The sequence below is a fragment of the Capsicum annuum genome, chromosome 10 (genome assembly GCF_002878395.1).
Source record: "Capsicum annuum cultivar UCD-10X-F1 chromosome 10, UCD10Xv1.1, whole genome shotgun sequence".
Classification (NCBI taxonomy): Eukaryota; Viridiplantae; Streptophyta; class Magnoliopsida; order Solanales; family Solanaceae; genus Capsicum; species Capsicum annuum.
Genome location: NC_061120.1, coordinates 161,373,398 through 161,395,492, shown reverse-complemented (window position 1 = coordinate 161,395,492; position 22,095 = coordinate 161,373,398).

Below are 22,095 nucleotides of genomic sequence, written 5' to 3'. Positions count from 1 at the left end.
TTATATGCTTGGTCATGCATTCTCATATTTTACAGAATTCATGCATTTATATCAGTTATTCAATTATCTCATGCTATTCAGTCAATTATTATTCATGTACATGAGAACATGCATATCAGCCTAACCGCATTTAGATACCAGTACATTCAAAGTACTGGCCACATACTCGTTTCTTGTTCTATGATATCTCAAATCATAGGTTCGGATGCTCCGGTTCCCGACCACACTTAGATATCTCAGCACATCAGCAGCAGTCTCATATTTTGAGGACCAACTATATTTATTTTCATACTTTCAATTCAGTAGTTAGTTGGAGTTAGTTGAGGCCTGTCCCATCAACTCTTATTCAGTTAGCTTTAGAGGCTTTCAGACACTTCAGACAGTCAGTCAGTTTGCCATTATTTTTATCAGTTTCAGACAGTTATTTTCTGATAGTTGTTTACAGATTTATGATTCTAAAATATTTTACAAATTAAAACCTTATGGCATTTTCAAATATCCTGCACATGTTATTTGTTGTTATTATTCAGTGCTCACAACAGGTACCAGCTCCTGGGTCATCTTGTGGTCACTTGTAACTGTAAGCACCGTGCGGTATCTAAGGTTTACTCCTAGGGTGTTACAACTACCTATACTACATAGGAAAAGTAGAACTGTCTCGTTCCCTATATCACATAGGGATATAGCATTTGGAGATAGTTAGTGGGGTACACGCTAGCATGTAAGTCAGGGAAGGGATAAAATAATGTCAAGTCAAAACCACAGTAATATCCACAAATAGTGTGTGTGTGTGTGTGTATATATATATATATATATATATAACATTCTTGGATAGGGAACAAGGTTTAGCATGAACTTTAAATCATTATCCTGGGTTGTAAAGTGTAACTATCATAACAGTACCCAGGGGCTATATGGGCCCTGTCTCTCACCCCCTGGTCGGGCCCCAGTATGCGTAACCGTACGAATCAGAGAATAATCATAGCATACATGCACTGGGGACTCAAACCCCCCAGTTATATATCAAGGGTGACTCAAACATCTAGTTATTGAGATGCCCACGATAGAAAATGTGGTTTCCAATATTAGTTTTCTCAGGACCTCCACTTTTACGATGAAATACAAAACCCCCTATAAGCCCAATTAAAAATATTTAACATGTAACCTATTCATTTAATCATGGAGTCATTCATTATTAAAATATTAAGTGGTATCGTCATACCGATTGTAGCTTGCAAGTGAATGTCATCATGCCAAATCAAATAGCCAATGGGACTCTAACATGCTAACTAGTAAGACTCCGACCCATTTAGCTAATTTGGACTCAAACTCAACAGCCAATAGGACTTCAAAATATTTAGCCAATTGGGACTCGAACCAATTTCCAAATCAATTCATGGCTATAAAGGCCTTTCAAACCATTCAGGTTTCATTAGCCTATTTATGCAATTGCCATAAATCAAGAGCAGTTCTATGTGTATATACTTTTATTCAAAACCAATTTCACATTATTGGGATTAGGTCATACCAATTACAATACTCAAAACCATCAATTTAGGGAATCCAGAACACTATTTCCAATTAACCACACCCATGCCCCCTAAACAATTTAAAATCATCAACTCAAACCATGAATCATTCAAAAAAGCCATGGGGGAAAACATTTAAAGGATCATTATCAAAAACCTTCAAACCATTATTCAAAACCCACATCAAAATCATATGAATAACAAATCAATTTATGCTATAATTTAAAACACAAGTTTAGGGAGAGAGATACATGACTTAATCACCAATAAATTTGGAGAAGAAACCACCTTTGAGCCCTAAAAGACAAAACTCCTGAAACCCTAACTTTTCCATTGATTAGAGAATTTAGGAGAGGAGAGTAATTATTTGAGTAATAAGGGGTTGTAGGGTCACTTAGGGTATTCTAGGTCATGGTTACCTATTAGGAAAGAGGGAAATGTCCAAAGTGCCCTTAAAATAAAAGATAAAAAGTGTCGCCAATCATCACTAGTCACCTTATGAATCGTGATGACTCCATACGAGTCATCACCATGCCTCGTGGTGTAACCAGAATCTCAGGGCACCCACACTAGTCTGACTATGAATCATACTCTACCACTCATATTCAGAACTTACGGCTCATTAGATCCAATCATAATATAGACAGTAACTTAGGGGCCTCCTTGCTGGTAACCCTATTACTTGTACCATACAACTCGTATAGAGTCTTGACGACTCATTGAGTCTAGTTATACTTAAAGAAGACATCTTGGGAAACCTCATTGGATGCGTTATGACTAGGGTCTGACAACCCATAATGACACCTTATGACTTATAAAGTAAGTCTAAGGTTGGGTAGTAAGCTCAAAATCTCAGGAATTTTCCAAGGACCAAAATTTGGGGTGTTATATTCTCCCCCAGGATCATTTATCCTGGAATAATGAATCATGGCATCCATTATCTTGATTTAAAAAAGAACACAACTATAATTTCCTTTAAGAAAGATAGAAAACAAAGATATTAAGGAATACACATACTTTAAGCGCGATTATCCATAGCAGGAAACAAAAATGGATATTTGAACTTTATGTCCTCTTCAGCATCCCAAGCAGCTTCTAAAACTTTATGATTCCTCTATAGAGCCTTCAGCGATGCCACATTATTAGTCCTCAAACAATGGATTTGCCTATCCAAAATATTCATCGAGACTTCTCATATGACAAGGAATACAAAATTACCACACTTTTCAAAGGGACAGCCAAGAAAGGATCACTAACACACTTCTTTAACATCGAAACATGAAGCACTGGATAAATAAAACCCAAACCTAAAGGTAACTCTAACTCATAAGCCACATTGCCCACTCTTCTCAAACCTCATCACTCCGTTCACTGGAGATACCTCTAAGAACACCCAATCACTAACATCAAATTCTAACTCCCTATGCCTCATATCCTCGTAGGACTTTTGGCAACTTTAGGAAGTCTTAATCCTATCCCTAATAACCTTTACCTTCGCCATAGCTTGGTGAACCAAATCAGGACCAAATAATCTAGTCTCACCAACTTTGAACCACCTAATAGGAGAATGACATCTCTTACCATATAAAGCCTCAAATGGAGCCATCTGGTTACTAGAATGATAGTCGTTATTAACGCAAACTCTATGATAGGAAAATGATCAATCCAACTACTACAAAATTTAATCACCTAGGCCCTTATCATATCTTCAAAACTCTGAATAGTCCTCTCCGCTTGTCCATATGTCTGAGGGTGGAAAGCGGTGCTAGGGTTTACCTTGGCCCCCAAACCACTCTAAAAAGAATACCAGAAGTGAGAATAAAATTGCGTACTTCGATCAGATATAATAGAAATAGGTACACCATGCAACTTGACAATCTCTTGATCGAAAAGCTTAGCATAATACTCGATAGAATAATTACTCCTCACTGGTAAAAAGTGAGCGGACTTAGTCATCCTATCAAAGATGAACCAAATCGAATCAAATTGACTTTGAGATAGTCAAAAACCAGTAACAAAGTCTAAGTTAATTACTTCCTACTGTAACATGGGAAACTCAATCTCTTAAGATAGACCACTATGCATCAAGTGTTCCACCTTCACTTGCTGACAAATTATACACTTGGCCATAAAATTGGCCACATCCTTCTTTAGGTTATTCCACTAATATATCTCTTTCAAATCATGGTATATCTTCATCAAACCAAGATGAACCATGTACCTCAACTCCTGAGCCTCAGATAAAATCCTCTCTCATAGCCCATCAATATCGGGAACGCATAATCTATCTTGGTACCTCAAGACACAATCACCACTAATCTCAAGAGACATGACTTTCTATTAATCCATATCATCTATAATATGCATCAACATAGGATCTAAAACCTGCTTATCCTTCACCTAATCACCAAGAGATAACTTTACTACCTCTTGAATGATCGCACCTTCATCGTAAAAGTCCAAAAGATGAACTCCAAGATTAGTCAATGGTGAATATCCTTTATAAACCCTCACTTTTATTTCTTTACGTGTGACAAGCTACCCATAGACAACCTGTTATGATCATCAGTAACCACTTTAGCTTTACTTGGATAATAATGGATACTCATGTCATAATCCTTAAGTAACTAAATACATATCCTTTGAGATTCACCTCCTTCTGGGTGAACATGTACTGCAACCTCTTATGGTCTTAGTATATGTTAACATAAAATCCATAGTAGTTATGGCACCAAATCTTTAACGTAGAAACCATAACCAATAATTCCAAATCATAAGTTGGATAGTTCTTCTCATGCACGTTAAGCTTCCTAGAAGCATACGCCACAAACCCTGCCATTCTACATGAAAGTATAAACCAGTCCCATTTAGGACGTATCATAATAAACAACAAAACCATCAAAACCCTCAAGTAGGGTCAAAATTGGAGCTGAAGTCAACTTATCCTTCAACTTCTCAAAGCTACCCTAGTAAGCATCAGATTATAGAAACTTCACCTTCTTCTTAATCAATTAAGTCAATGGATCATAAATCAAAGAGAACATCTCCATAAGCCTTCTATAATATGTGGCTAAACCAAAAAAACTCAAAATATCAGTTGGAGTCATGGGTTTAGGCCACTTCTTAACCACCTTGACGTTCTGTGGATACACTATGATCCCCTTGCTTGAAACAATATGTCTAAGAAAGATTACAGTATTCAACCAAAACTCATACTTCAAAAAATTAGCACATAATCATTGGTGCTTAAGAGTTTATAACACTATACTGAGGTGACTGGTATGATCCTCCTTACTCTTGGAGTATACTAAATTTCCCTTTATAAGGACAATGAAGAATAGGTCCAAAAAAGACAAAATATTGGTTCATAAGATCCATGACTGCTGTCGAAGCACTAGTCAACCTAAAATACATGACTAAGAACTCATAGGGACTGTACCCAATATGGAATATAGTCTTAGGGACCTCCACCTCCCTAATCTTCAACTAGTTATAACCCAACCGAAGTTCAATATTCGAAAAGTACTTAGAACCCTAAAGCTGGCCGAACAGGCTATCAATCCTAGGAAGAAGATACTTATTCTTTACCATCACCTTATTCAACTACTGATAATCTATACCTATCCAAATAGAACTATCCTTCTGATGCATGAATAACATGGGATCACACTACAGAGAGACACTAGGATGAATAAAACCTTTATCAAGTAGATCTTTTAACTACTCCTTAAGTTTTTTCAAATTAGATGAAGTCTTTATGTATGGAGGGATAGAGATAGGATGAGTATCCATTAGAAGATCAATTCCAATGTCTATCTCCTTATCGGAAGGATACTAGAATAATCATCAGGGAATACTTTGGGACCTCATTGACTATAGGGATATATTGCAAGGAAGGGCCCTCAAAATTAGAATACTTAACCCAAACTAGATGCTAAGGATGACCATGGAAATTAGCTCTTATGATTTAAGATAACCTCCCTTTAGGTACTAGGGAATTCCCTTCCTACTCCGGTTTATTTGAGAGGTGGAAACTGCCCCTTCGAGTCCTATAATAAAGAGATGTATAGCATGAATGGAGATAATCCATTCATAAAATACCATCAAAATCTAACATATCCATCTTTATCAAATCCACCAATATTTCCCTACCACAAATAGATATCACAAAAAACCTATAGACTTTTCTAGCCATAAAAAAGTCACCCACCAGGGTTGACATAGAAAAAGGATCAAAAATATACTTAGGACCAAAACCAAAATCAGTAGCCATATAAGGGGTCATATAAAAAGAGTAGACCCAAGATTAAGTAAGAAATACATGTCACAGGAGAAAAATTATAATTTACCATTGAGATCATCAGAAGATGCCTCAGATTCCTGACAAGTGACAAAAGAAGTAACAACCGGGACCCTATTTTATCTCATAGAAACCCTAGCTGAAGGATATTCCCACTGCATATAACCAAGCAAACCATAACTACAACACTAATTCCTTCCCTTATTACACACTCAATGATGCACCTGCCTATAAAATCTGCAAAGAGGACATGATGAAGCTGATTGATTTCCACTAGCATGAGATTGGGCATCTTGTTCCTTGAACCCATTGTCAGTCTAAAAATGACAATCACTAAATGGCTTTGGATATAGAGCACTAGCCGCATAATTGGAACAAAAATTTCCCCATTTCTTCTTAGACCATTATCTTCCATCTTTACCACTATTCTGATGTCTTTCATACTGCTCGAAACTTCTGTACTTCTTATTTTGCCTCTCTCTAAATTTTTCAGAATTTTTTGTCTCATCCTCTACCTGTTACATGTACACCATTAGGATAGAGATATCCATGTCATTATTTAGTAATGAGGCCTTGTACTCCATCACCAAGTCCCAAGATAAGCCCAAAAAAATTTCCTTATCCTAGCCCTTATTCTAGATGCTAGCTCAAGAGCATAGCAAGACAACTTATGAAATTTCAAGTTGTACTCCTTCACACTCATCTTACCTTATTTCAGATTCATAACTCCTAAGCCTCTATTCTCTCAACTCTTGAGGAAAAAAGCGATCAAGGAATCACCAAAGAAGTCATCCTAAATAGTAGGTTTAGCATCAACTCTTCTCAGCTATTCCCACTCCTTATACCATTGGTATGCCATATCTTTCAACGGATAAGTGGCTAACTCCAAACCTTCAGAGACAAAAACATATATCACTTTGAATATCTTCTCTATTTTATCAATAAATCACAGTCAGATGGGAAAGCAAAAAGGACTATTCAAATATTGGAAGATATGCTTTGAGCTTGCATGCTTGACTATGGTGGTAGTTTAGTTAAACATTTTCCTCTTATAGAGTTTGCATATAATAATAGCTACTACTCTAGCATTGGGATGGCTCTATTTAAGGTCTCCTATTAGGAGGTTCGAGGTTGGTGAGGTAAATATATTTGGCCTGGATTTGGTTCACCAAGATCTGGAGAAGGTAAAGGTGATTTGAGATAGACTTAAAGCTACCCAAAGTCTCTAAAAGTACTATATAGATATGAGGCCTAGGAAATTATAGTTTAAGGTAGGGGAATGGTATTCTTGAAGATGTTTCCCATAAAGGAGTGATGCAGTTTGAGAAGAATAAAAAGCTCATTCCCCGATATGTTGGTCGTACTTGATTTTAAGAAAGGGTGGCAATATTGCATATGAGTTAGAGTTGACTTCTAGTTTGAGCTCTATTCACCTGGTGTTCCATCTCACTATATTAAGGAATTATTTGGGTGATCCATCGCAGATTGTACCTATCAAGGATATATGTATTTTGGATTCTTTATCTTATGAGGAGGTTTCAGTTGATATCTTAGATCGGCAGGTTTACTGGTTGTGGACCAAGGATGTATATTTGTTGAAGGATCTATGGAGGAACCACAAGGTTTAAGAGGCTACATGGGAAGCTAAAGAGGACATAAAGTCCAAGTATCCCTTCCTATTCCCCATTCCGTAAAATCATGCTTAAGGTATGTATTGATCTTACCATCTTTGTTTTTTGTCTTTGTTAAAGGTGGATTGTGAATTCCTTGGTTATCTATCTTTGTCTAAAATGTAATAGTAGATATATTTGAGGGTTAAATTATGCTAGTCAATTCCTTGTTCCATCATTCGAGGATGAATGATCAAAGCTGTGGAGAATTGAAATACCCTAGGTTTTGGCCCTTGGAAATTTCTTGAGTGTTGGGCCCACTGTTCGAATAACGACTTATCATATGATTTCTATGATGTAGGTATGAGTCGACCCTAGTTGTTAGGTTTCCAATGGGTGGTGGTTAGGTTTTGGTTTTGTTAATGTTTTGGTGGTATGAGTCATTAAGGGCGGTGATAGGTTGTTTGGTCAAACCTTTCTCAAATCAGTAACTTAGTGACAAGACTTGGCTCTAAGTACTAGTGGCTCACTAAGAGACATAAGGATAGGTTGCAAATTTTAAAGTTGATTTGTATGTTGTCCAGCGTCCAATCCCTTTGGGTTCTATTTGTAATATGAATGAACCATGTGACGTATGGTCTAGTAACGAGTGGTAGCATGGATTTGTATGGAGGACAGTGTATGGGTGTCCAACTCACTATCTTGGTGACGACTCATGGGTATGAGTTGTATGTTATGGTCATAAGTCATGTGGGTCAACAAATAACCACCTGTGACATTTTTTATAGTTTTAAGTTGGGGGCATTCTAGACATTTCCCTTTTTAACTTCCTTTGACGTCATGACTTAAAACAACTTTTAGGACTTTATTAAGACATTATTCCCAATCAAACACTCTCAAATTCTCTCTCAAACTCTCTCTTCAAGCAAAAGATAAGGTTTTATCAAGATAATCAATTAAGGCTTTCAAGGGTGGTTTTTCTCTCTACTTTTTGGTGTCTAAGGCATGTGACTCTTCCCTTATTGTTATTTTACTAAAGGCATGTTTTAATGTATGGTTTTCATGGTATTTTTATGATTCTGAAATAAAGGTTGGGGGTTTTGGATGTGCATGGTTGATTAATATTTCTCATGATTTTAATTATGGTTTTTCATGTTTTAAAAATGGCTTTGCATATATGGATGCATGGGAATTTTGGTTTAACTAATAGTTCATGATTAACTCTAATTTTGTTGGTCTTTGCATTTTATAATGAAGTGCCCTCAACCTATTTGTGAAATTATCAATTACAATGATTTTATTGCATAGTTTGACTACTCTTGGAATCCATGCATTGCATAAATAGTTAAAGAAACATGAAATGGTTTTGGTTGGTTTTACATGACTTTGGAAAGGCCTTGGTGGCCATGGTTTTGGTTTAATTGGAAATAATGGAGTCTAATTTGGTTTAATGGTTTATATGGCATAAGGTAAAATACTTGAAAGCTCTAATTTTAGTTTGACGATACCAATGGTTGATGCCTAATTAAAAAAACTCCTTGGTAAATGGTTTGGTTATGTGTAAAAGGTTTAAGTTGTCTTAAAGGGAGTTAAGTAGTAAATCCATGGAATGTAGACGTCCTAGGGGGACCGACATTGGAAACTCATATTTGCCAATGTGAGGGTGGCCTTGGTAGCCGTATGCATGATGTCACACTCTATATTTAGGGGATGTACTAGTCATCCCACGTTCTTTTCTCTGGTCATGAATCTAACCCGCACTAAGCCCTTTCAGTTGGTGGAGCTGAACCCTTATAGCCCGTGGGTAGCTTTAGGAAGACAGAGCTACACAACCTAGGTTAAGTTTTTAAATGCATGCTAAACCTTTGTAACACCCCCACATTCTTGAGCTAGAAATTGAACCGTCATTTCTACATGTGTAAACTCTAATCTCATGATTTATTTTTGAGTACATGTGTCATTATTTTTATCCTAGTGTGTGAATTGCTTATAAGGTGAAAAATCTTCATAGGAATCACTTGGAGCAAAGTTGATCTAAGAGCCTTTGATTTGACCAAATTTTGATATTCGATTCTACAAGGGTCAAATTTTAACATGTATAACTTATTATATATGTGGAATTTTTCAAAAAAACCCATCAAATTGTATATAATTGAATTAGCTTTCCAACGATACCAATTTCGCATTAATCTGATACCCGAGAGAAAAGTTATGATTATTTTTATCAAAACCAGTAAGTTGCCGCAATAGCATGGCGCCACGGGACTAAGTTACCGCGTCTAGCACTGCAACATGGAGTAATGTTTTCCTGCATTCATAAATAGAAGCTCAAAGGGCATTTTAGTCATTTTTCCTTGCCCCCAAGCACCCAAGTGATAGATTAAAACACCAAAAGGGCATTATTTGCCCACTTTTCATCATCAAATCCATATGTAAACCCTTAACTTCCAAAGAACAAAAATCCAAACCCTTTTCCCCATGAAATCCAAGAATTCAAACTTCCAAGTTCAAAAATCTTCAAGAAAACATCAAGAATAGAGTTCCTTTCACAAGTTCATCAGTCAAGTCCCAAGATTCAATCTTTCTTCCTCAAGATTTCAAGGATTCAAATTTCAATTTCAAGTTTTTTAAAAAAATCATTCAATTAAGGTATGTGGGTGTTCATCCATTGGCCCCTTTTCACCCATGGAGTCCAAGAACCCTCTTTTCAACTAAAGAATGGATTTTTCTCTTATTATGGAGTTTTGTATAGTCAAGATGGATTAAATTCATATGTTTCCTTAGTAGTTTGACTCTATTCATATCTAAGAATGATTCTATGAGAAGTTAGGTTATCTTGTGCTTTAAGCTTCCATCTCTTATGTTATATTCAAGTGAATTTCATGTTATATTATCAAGTTATGATCTTAGACACGTAGCCATGTTGTTTTTCCATTTTTTAAGACATTCCCATGACCAAGTTCATGATTCTTACATGTTTAATGAAATGTCTATGTTTTGGGATCTTTGAACCATGACTACATGCTTCAGTATTTCAAGTTTGATATTGTATTTTGTTTTCAATCATTCAGTGTTGGCGGATTATGAACACCCTATACCTATGTATTTTACATGAATTACACTTTTCAAGTAACAAGTTAGTCAGATAATGATTTTAATATCATATTCAAAACACCATGATCATGTTGAGCAATATCAGTTTATATGTTTAATTACCTCAGAATCCGATGCACTATTATTTTAAGAATGCCATGTCCTGAGCTTATTAGTTATCAGTTATCAGTTATTAGTGCATGCACTAGTTAGTCTTTCAGTGTCTTTCAGTTGGGAGTAGGATGTATCACTAAGTGGGAAGTGTGGGTTCAATGCATCCTACTTCCCCAGAAACTACATGCCACCGTATGTTTATGTTTAGGGGCCTCTCCGGAGAGTGCTTCCCCTTTCACAATACAGGCTCAGTTTAGTGATCATGCTAGTTTAGGTTCTACTCTGATGACAAGGATAGAACAGCCCTCCTCAACGTAGGTCAGACATTGGGCTCCATGATAGCTCACATGGTTTATATCATTTACATGACAACTCCCATAGTTTCAGTTAGTATTCAGTATGTCTTAGCTCAGATTTTTCTTGGCCAAAGCATATAGATTTTTAGTTATATAGATTTTAGTCTTTCAGATTACAGATTATCTCAGAAACATGTTTATGCTTGGTCTTGCATTTTCATTTTTACATGTTCATGTTATTTTTCATGTTCAGTACCCATGCATTATCCTTAGTTCAATTTTACTGTCTATTCAATTTTACATAAGATCTACATTCAGTTTTTATGCTTTACCGCTTCCCAATTCTAGTTCTACTTATTATACAAAAGCAAAGATTTGAAGAACTTAAGTGTAGTGATTCACCATCTTATCAGATTATCTTTGTTACTCATGCTTTAAGATACTTTATCTTATAATTTATTTCAGTCTTTTGGTGAGTTTACTTACACTTAGCATGCATGATTTAAGATTACGTATGAAATCAACTTTACTTATTCCATTTACCCCCGCTTACTCAGTATATTCCAAAGTACTGATCCATATATATGTCTATGTGCTACATTGTAGGTACTAGTTGAAACCTATACGCCATAATTATTTAGTTTACAGCTTCTAGCCAGGAGGTGATGAGTTCTCTAGTTTTAGGGACTCCAATCAGTAGTAGTTCATGTACTTTTCTTTGATTATTCATATGTATTGATTTGTGGTAGTTAGAGGCATGCCCAGCTATTTACAATCAGTATACTAGAGGCTTCATAGATAGTCAGTTAAAGTCATGAAATGTAAATTCTAGTTCTCTGTTAAATTTTATCAGGATGTAAACTTTACCAATATTAGAATTATCCAGATTAGGCCATGATTATATTTCCGCACAAAAGACGTAGCTACTTTATATATTCTAAATTATTTTCTCAAGCAGTATACCAGTTCATGAGTTAGCTTGGGAGAACTTGTAGTTCCAAGCACCATGTTACGACTAGGGGCTAGTCTTAGGTTGTGACAACCTTGTTCCGTATCCCTGCATGGTATATATGTATATATGTTATTGCATGTGGCTATTTGATTTGGTTTTAAATTGATGGTATTATACTATCTTTATCCATGAGTTATATACTAGAGTTTACCTTGCTAACCGTCTTCGGCCACTTATCCCCACCCGATGCAGGAATCGGCCATACTAATATTCTTCCTACTCAGTGACTTGGATTTGTGGAAAGCTTTTAGTCAGATTGAAGTGTGAGCTTCCATAATCTGGAAGACTCCATTTCATGTTATGAACTTCTTTTCATTATTGTTATTTCTTTGGTTTTGGTTTTGGCTATGGTTGGGGGCATGTCTTAACCAAATTTTTTAATTCTAGTTAAGGGCTTTATCAAATAACTATGGGCATCGGCGGTGTCGGTATTAGCGTTTTCATTAGTATTGATATTAATATTAACATTGGGATTGGTATTGGTTGAATATTTGGTTGTGGCCATTTGGCTATAGTTATAGACTTACTTTCTTGTTTTTAAACTTGTATTGTCTTATTGTAACGCCCTAAATCTGGTACCCAAAACACCACACGGTGCTCATGATCCCGAAGGACCACAAGCTAACTCATGACTAATATCTGTACCTGAGCATTGCATAACATACTATATAAATCCATAAAAGGAATGAAAGGCCATAAGATTCAAATATCTGATAAAATATAACATCTGGAAATATGGTATATCAATACCAAAATAAAACTAAAATAACTGTCTGAACATGCTATTGTCTGGAAGTCTCTAAACTGTCTAAACACTGTGGAGTTGATGGGACATGTCTCCAACTAACTCCGGACTACTGAAATAATAAAGTAATAAATAATCATGCTATTCTAAAATAATAAGGACACTACTAGTCTGGCTGCTAAACGTCTGATCTACTAAGGATGCTCTTGAGCTCATACTTCTAAACCTATGGTATAAAACATCATAGCACAAATGTGTTAGTATGATTGAATGTACTGGTATGCAAGTGAGGCAGGCTGAATTCGTGCGTTCATATACATGAACAATACTGAATGACTAAGTAACATGAACGTGAGATTACATGCATAAATACGTGAACTATAACTGAGATCATAAACATCACTAAATCCAAATACTGATAACATAAGTTTCGTATAACTGATATACTATTATCTAAATGACTGTGTCTGAGAGTCCTATTTCTGATGGAACTAGATGAGTTTCGTACTTAATTGGGTGACAGTATTTGACAGTCCTGAATTCTGTAGAACTATCTGAGTTCTATTACTGAGACTAAGACTGAGACAGTGGGAAGTAGTCATTTAATCGAGATGCCACTAAGAAGCTATTATAGCTGAGTTGGGGTCTAATTTGTACCCCGATTGGAAGGATGTCAATACCGCACCATTGGTAAGGATAAGCTATGAGTGATCCCTTATGTAACAGGTACTCTAAGGAGAACGGTGGGACCCTCATATAATAGTTTAAGCCACCATATCTACCCTCAACTAGCATGTCTGATGTCTCAACCTACACTGGCTACATAGTTCTTGAGAGCAAGGAAAGAATCACACCCTCTAATAACAGGTGAGTTCCCATCCCTGGGCTCACTCAGTGCTAAATCCTACTCCCATCTAAATAGATACTGAATATGATTAATTGAACCGAATTGGACTATATTTATTAAGTTTCATTGACTGACAGAAAACTACTGAGATTATTGAATTTAAGAGATTTCTAAGATTACTGAGTTTACTGAGTTTTCCTGAGTCATATGACTGGCTAAGTTCTATGAATCACAGCTTGACTGAGAGTATCTAGAAAACATGACACTGTCTCTAGGCACAGCTAAATTGTCGGGTACAAGTACCTCCAAGACTCGATAGCATGAAACTGACAAGACATGACACTTCCTGACACATGACCATAGTTAACAATTCATAGTACAATCATTGGCGATTTTCATGAAGTATTCGCATGGTATAAGCTTACACATAAATAGGAATTCTTGTAAACATATCATAATTTCATTAGCCTAATCTCATAAGCATTTCGTCAATCCATTACAAAGCATAACAATAACGTGGGAGACATATCAAACATAAGGGAGAAACATGGATTCATCAATTTTGGGCACAAATGAGTCATAAGGTAGAATTCCTATTCTCTTAGCATTTTATCAAAAACCTTCCATACATATCTTTAGGTTTAGGCATGAATATTGAAATAATACTTTATGAAAATATTTTACACTTCCAACGCAAGAATTTCAACCTCATACTCAAATATTTTCATGATATTCATTAAAGACTTCAATTTGGAAATCAAACAACAACATAAACATGGATATAACTCAATTTATACCATGGAATCCAAAGTTTATATTTCAAATAGGGTTTCTTGAGCTTCATGGTTGAAAGGAACCCATGAATCAACACTTGACATACCTGGGTGGATGATTTCTTGAAGATTGGTGGAGGAAAGCTTGAATTCTTGACTTGGGATTAGACACCTAAGGTTTCTTGTTCTTGGGGATTGATTGTTGAGAGAAACCCCAATTTGGTATTGTGGATGAGTAATAAAGTTATGAGCTTTGGTCTGGCATAATTAGGGGTCAAAACGGGTGGAAAAAGACCCAAATACCCTTTTAAAAATAGGTTAAAAATTGTTGATCAAAATGGTGATAGTTTGGTCGACGGTCCATCGCTGTCTCGATGGTCCATCGGTCCTGACCGTGGCACTTGGCCAGAACCAGAACTTTCTGCCTCACCTGCAATGGTTTGGGCGATGGTCCATCGCTAGCTTGACAGTCTGTCGGTCCTGACCATCACACTTGGACAGAAGATGAGTTCACTTCCTTGGTCGCGATGGCTTGGGTGATGGTCCATCAGCTTGACCATCGCTTCTGGGCAGTTCCGACAGTTCTCTGTAAAATATCCATAACTTCTTACTCCGATATGAAATTTGGTTGTAATTGGTATTGTTGGAAAGCTAATTAGAAATTGGGGAAATTCTATCTGATTTAAACATTAATCATTTAGGAAGTCATCACTAACTCTTCTGGAGACTAGATATGACTTAAAGAAAGTTTGTGATATTACAACATCTCCCCTTTGGGAACATTCATCCTCAAATGGGACTAACTAGACTAGGAAAGCTGATAGACTGATCTTACTAATGGGACGTGAACATTGAACATTTCTATATGACTGGAACTTCTGATATACTGAAATCTCATGCTGAATATGCATGTCTAATGTATGAGTATGTGATGGATAGTCTTCATGAATGGATGACTGAAATTACTAAAAAACTAAGTTTCTCGTGATGAGAATGCATATCTGATGCATGAAAACGTGATTGACATGATACATGAACATATGACTCGATATACAAGGGTATTTGATACCATGTTTATAACTGAAATCTGAACATAAAACTGAATAAGCTTAAGTAAAGCTATTACCTTGGGCTAAGTCTGTGTTTGTGAAGAAGAGTTAAGGATACTTGATCTGTATGTCTGCTTCTGCTTCCCAAGTAGCTCCCTCAACTGACTAATTCCGCCAAAGAACTTTGACTAGAGGGACTTCTTTGCTCCTCAGTCTACGAATCTAGTAGTCAAGAATTTCGACTGGAATCTCTTCAAAAGAGAGGTTATTCTGAATGTCTAAGCCCTCTACCTGGACTACAACTGCTAGATCACCTATGCCCTTTTTTCGTAAGGAGACATGGAACACTGGATGAAATAAGGCTAGATCTAAAGGCAATTCAATCTCATAATCTACCTTGCCAAAATGACTGAGAATTTTGAAGGGACCGACATGTTGGGACTGAGCTTTCCCTTTTTGTCGAATCGCTTCACTCCCTTTATTAGAGAGATTTTCAAGTACACATAATCACCAATCTCAAACTTGAGATTATTTCTACACACATTTGTGTAAGATTTCTGTCATCTTTGGTCTATTTTAAGCCATTCTCTGATCAACTGAACTTTCTCTAAGGTGTTGAATACCAAGTTAGGCCCTACTACTGCAGCCTCACCCACTTCGAACCAACCGATTAGAGATCTGCACCTCCTACTATAGAGATCTTCAAATAGAGCTACCTGAATACTGGCATGATAGATGTTGTTTTATGTAAATTCAATCAAAGGTAAGTGGTCATACCAACTACCCTTGAAATCAATTGCACACGCCCTTAGCATATCTTTCAAGGTCTGAATGGTCTTTTTTGCTTGACCATTTTTCTGAGGATGAAAGGCTATACTCAGATAAACTCGGGTACCAAGACCCTTTTGGAATGTTTTTCAAAAATAAAAGGTGAAATGGGTACCTCTATCTAGGACAATAAACAATGGAACACCATGCAATCTAACCAACTCCCTGATATAGAGTTTGGCATAATCCTCGGCCAAATAAGAGGTATGGACTGGAAAGAAATGAGATGATTTGTTCATTCTATCTACAATGACCCTACACTGAATCATGTTGACGACGAGTACGAGGCAAACCCGTCACAAAATCCATGTTCACTTCTTCTTACTTCCAAGTAGGAAACCTAAACTCCTGCATAGACTCACTAGCCTTCTGATTCTGTATCTTGACTTGCTGATATGTAGAGCATTTAGCCATAAACTCTGCCACATCTCTCTTCATCCAACTCTACCAATAGATCACCCGCAAGTTGCAGTATATCTTAGTGTCCCCTGGATGAATAGAGTAGCGCACACCATATGCTTCTACAAAAATTCGTTTTCTCAAGTCATCTACGCCTGGAACACACAGACAACCCTAACAACAGAGAACACTATCTCCCCCTTGGGAGAAAACCTCAACCTTCTGATCTTTGACCGACTCTTTCAACTTAACAAGACTGGATCTCTATCTTGCTTTTCTTTTACCTCGGATACTAGAGATAATTTTGAACTGTTCTGAACCCATATACTACCTTCTACTGAATCAACTAAGTGGACACCTAGCCAAGCAAGCTGATGGACTTTCTAAGCTAACTTCTTCTTACTGTCCTCAATATGAGCAACACCACCCATAGACAGTCTACTGAGAGTGTCGGCCACTACATTGGCCTTGCCTGGATGATAAAGGACACACATATCATAATCTTTTAAGAGCTCTAACCACCTTATCTAACAGAGGTTAAGATTTTTCTAAGAGACTACATCTGTGAATACATCTATAAGAACACCGTACAAGTAATGCCTCCAAATATGTAAGGCAAAAGCTACGGCTGCTAACTCAAGATCATGAGTTCGATAATTATTCACATAGGGTTTAAGCTGTCTGGAGGCATAGGCTATGACCTTACCTTGCTGCATGAGGAAACACCCCAAACCTACTCTGGATACATCACAGTACACTACAAATCTATCTGAACCATCTGGAAGAGTCAAAACTAGAGCTGAGGTGAGACGAGTCTTCAACTCCTAAAAACTTTTTTCCCATGAATCTGACCACTAAAACTGAACCTTTTTCTGAGTCAATATGGACATAGGGGATGCAATAGAAAAAAATCCTTTAACAAACCAATGGTATTAGCCAGCCAAGCCTAAGAAACTCCTGATATCTGATGGAGAGATGGGTATGGGCCAGTTTCTCAATGCTTTGGTCTTTTGAGGATCAACTCTAATGCCATCACCGGAGATGATATACCAAGAAATGCTACTGACCTTAGCCAAAATTTATACTTACTGAATTTGGCGAACAACTGATAATTTCTGAGAGTCTACAATACTATTTTGAGATGGTCTGCATGATCATATTTACTGCGGTAATAGACAAGAGTATCATCTATAAATGCTATGACAAACATGTCCAAGTACTACTTGAACACACGATTCATCAAGTCCATGAAAGGTTTTTGGGCATTGGTAAGACCAAAGGACATGACTAAGAATTCAAAGTGACCATACTGAGTCTAAAAAGCTATTTTTAGAATATCACATTCTCTGACCTTGAGCTGATGATAGCCTAATCTAAGGTCTATCTTAAAAAAATAGCTAGCACCCTGAAGTTGATCAAATAAGTCATCGATTCTAGGAAGTGGATACTTGTTCTTGATGGTGACTTTATTGAGCTAATGGTAACCAATGCACATTCTGAGAGAATCGTCTTCCTTTCACATGAATAATACTGGTGCACCCCATGGGGACATAATGGGTCTGATGAATCCCTTATCTAAGAGATCCTTCAAATTTTTCTTTAATTCTCTGAGTTCTGCTGGTGCCATTCTATATGGCAAAATAGATATGGGCTGAGTATCTGGAAAAAAATCAATGCTGAAGTCTATTTCCCTTTTGGGAGGAATTTTGGAAAGATCTTTAGGAAAGACATTAGAATATTCATTCACTACTAGGACTGATCCGAGACTAGGAGTTTCAAAACTAGATTCCTTAACTTGAACAAGATGATAGATACATCCCTTAAATATCATTTTTCATGCTCAAAGGTAGGAAATAAGCTGACCTTCAAAAACTGAACTACTGCCCTTCTACTCTAGGACAGGTTCATTCGGGAAATAAAACTGGACAACTCTATTTCTATATTCGACTATGGCATAGCAGGAATGAAGCCAATCTATGTCGAGAATGATATCAAAGTCAGTCATGTCTAATTAAACTAAGTCTGCTGAAGTGACTTTCTGAGATACCATAATCGGATAGTCCCTGTATACCCATCGGGCTACGATAGTTTTACCTACCTAGGTAAAGACTGAGAAGGACTGTGCTAGATATTCAAGATTGACTCCAAAATCAACTGCTATATAGGGAGTAACAAAAGAAAAAGAATCTCCTGGATCTAGGAAGGCATAAATATATACATAGAAGATCTATAACGTACCAGTGACCATATTAGGAGAATTTTCCAGATCCTGTCAGGACTAGAGAGCATAACGTCTATTTGGGCATTGCCCACAGGTAGCACTAGAAGAGGAACCCTGTTTATTCGGGTGACTGGACTGAGCTGGAGGGCGATTACGCTGACCCTGAGGACCTGGCTGGGGAAAATCTCTGGCTCTATGGCCTGGCTTTTCATATCTGAAGTAAACATCACTGCCAACTCTGCAAGTACCCTGATAGTACTTGCCACATGTCTGACAAAGAGGATAGGTTCGGGCACTGCTAATACTGCCCTGAGACTTAGAGTCTGGCGCCTAATCTCTGTTGCCATGTTTGAATTGCGGCACTGGAGCACTGGCTGGGGAAGGAGCTAGAGCGGATCACTTTGGGTAGAAGTGAGAATGACTTCCACCCTCTGACTTAGCTGAGCAAAGATGAAACTACTTGTCTTTGCTCTCTTATTCTACTTCTCCCTCATCTTAATCTTCTGCTTTTCTATCTGTTGAGCATGGATCATAAGCCTGGCTATGTCCATCTCACTAATCAACATTATAGATCTGCACTTATTTACCACACTATCATTCACCCCAGAAATAAACTTACTCATCTTAGCCCTACTGTCTGCCATTATATGAGGAGCATATCTAGCTAATTGAGTAAACATAAGAGAATACTCTTTCACTGTCATGTTGCCCTGCCTGAGGTTGATAAACTCTAAGAACTTATCTTTCATCACCTCTAGGGGAAAGAATCTATCAAGAAAAGCAGTGGCAAACTCTTCGCACTCTATAGGTCCTAGATCTACACCCCTCTCAAATTTCCACTATTTGAACCATATGTGAGCCATACCCTACAACTGATATGTAGCTAGCTCAGCACTCTCACTAGCAGTAACTCCCATAATATATAGATATAAGCTTATAAACTGGATCAAGGAATTCATAAGGGTCCTCATCTAACTTAGACCCAAAGAAAAGATAAAGAATTCATTTGGGTGAAGTCCCAAATCCTAGATGCTACAGTATTGGTCACTAGGTTAGCTGTAACAGTAGCTGGCCATTCATTCTAAGCAGCAACTGAGTCAGCAAGACTAGTGAATACATCTCTAAACTCTGCATGAGAGACATGTTCAGCCGAGGGATCTGCTTGGACGGGTTGAGGGGCTAACTGATTTTCATTTCTTCTTTTAGGAGGCAAGTTTTGTAAACGAAAAGGGAGTAATGAATTTAGAATAAGAGTTAAATTAGAGCTCCTCCTCACTGGCACGATATGCATACTGAAAGAAGGGAAACTATTCCTAAAACATCTTATAACCTCCTATACATAAATGTGGCGCGCAATACACCCATGCACAAGACTCTACTTAATGCTGATTTCAGACTTTCTAGGACACTATTGAACCTTAGGCTCTAATACCAAGTTTATAACGCCCTAAATCTGGCAGCCGAAATGCTATATAGTGCTTATGACCTCGAAGGACCACAAGCTAACCCATGACTGATATCAGTACCTGAGCACTGCTTAACATACTATATAAATGTAGAAAAAGGCTGAAAAGTAATAAGGTTCAAATATTTGATAAAGCATAACATCTGGAAATACAGTATATCAATACCGAAAACTGAAATAACTGTCTGAACGTGCTATAGTCTGGAAGCCTCTAAACTGTCTAAAAATTATGGAGTTAATGGGACATGTCCCTTACTAACTCCTTACTTCTAAAATAATAAAGTAATAAATAATCATGCTATCCTTGAATGATGAGGACTCACTGCTAGTCTGGCTGCTCAACATCTGATCTAGTAAGGATGCTCTGAATCTCATACTTCTGAACCTATGGTATAAAACACCATAGCACAAGTGCGTCAGTATGATTGAATGTACTGGTATGCAAGTGAGGTAGGCTGAATATACTAATTCATATACATGAACAATACTGACTGACTGAGTAACATGAACGTGAGAATACAAGGTTAAATACATGAACTGTAACTAAGATCATGTCATCACCAAATCCAAATACTGATAATATAAGTTTCGTATAACTGATATACTATTATCTAAATGACTATGTCTGATAGTTATATTTCTGATTGAACTAGCTGAGTTCCATATTGAACTGGGCAACTGTATCTGACCGTTGCCCAGTTCCATGACTATGAATTATGACTGAGAGTATCTGGAAAACATGACACTAGCTCTAGGCTCACAGCTAAATTTTCAGGTACAAGTACCCCTAGGACTCGATTACATGAAACTGATAAGACATGACACTTCTTGACATATGACCATAGTCAACAAGTCATAGTACAATCATTCGGGATTTTCATAAAGTATTCGCATGCTATAAGCTTACACATGACTGACTGAGTTGTATGAATCATGTCTTGACTGAGAGTATCTGGAAAATATGACACTGGCTCTAGGCACACAGCTAAATTATTAGGTACAATTACCCCCAGGACTCGATAACATGAAATTGATAAGACACGACACTTCTTGACATATGACCATAGTCAACAAGTCATAGTACAATCATTGGGGATTTTCATGAAGTATTCACATGCTATAAGCTTACACATGAATAGGAATTCCTCTTAACATATCATAATTTCATAAGCCTAATCTTATGAGCATATCGTCAATCCATTACAAAGCATAACAATAATGTGGGAGTCATATCAAACATAAGGGAGAAACGTGGATTCATCAATTTTGGTCACAAATAAGGTATAAGGCATAATTCCTATTCTCTTAGGCATTTTATCAAACACCTTACATGCATATCTTTAGGCTTAGGCATGAATAGTGAAATAATACTTCATTGCAACATTTTACGCTTCTAATGCAAGAATTTCAACCACATAATAATATATTTTCATTATAGTCATTAAAGACTTTAATTTGGAAATCAAACAACAACATAAATATGGATTTAATTCAATTCATACCATGGAATCCAAAGGTTATATTTCAAATTGGGTTTCTTGAGCTTCATGGGGCAAGGAACCTATCAACATTTAACATACTTGGGTGGATGATTTCTTGAATATTAGAGGAGAAAATCTTGAATTCTTGACTTGGGATTAGACACCTAGGGTTTCTTGTTCTTGGGGATTGATCTTTGAGAGAAACCCAAATTTGGTGTTGTGAATGAATAATAAAGTTATGAGCTCTGGTCTAGTATAATTAGGGGTCAAAACGGGTGGAAAAAGACCCATATACCTTTTTAAAAATGGATTAAAATTTCTTATCAAAAGTGG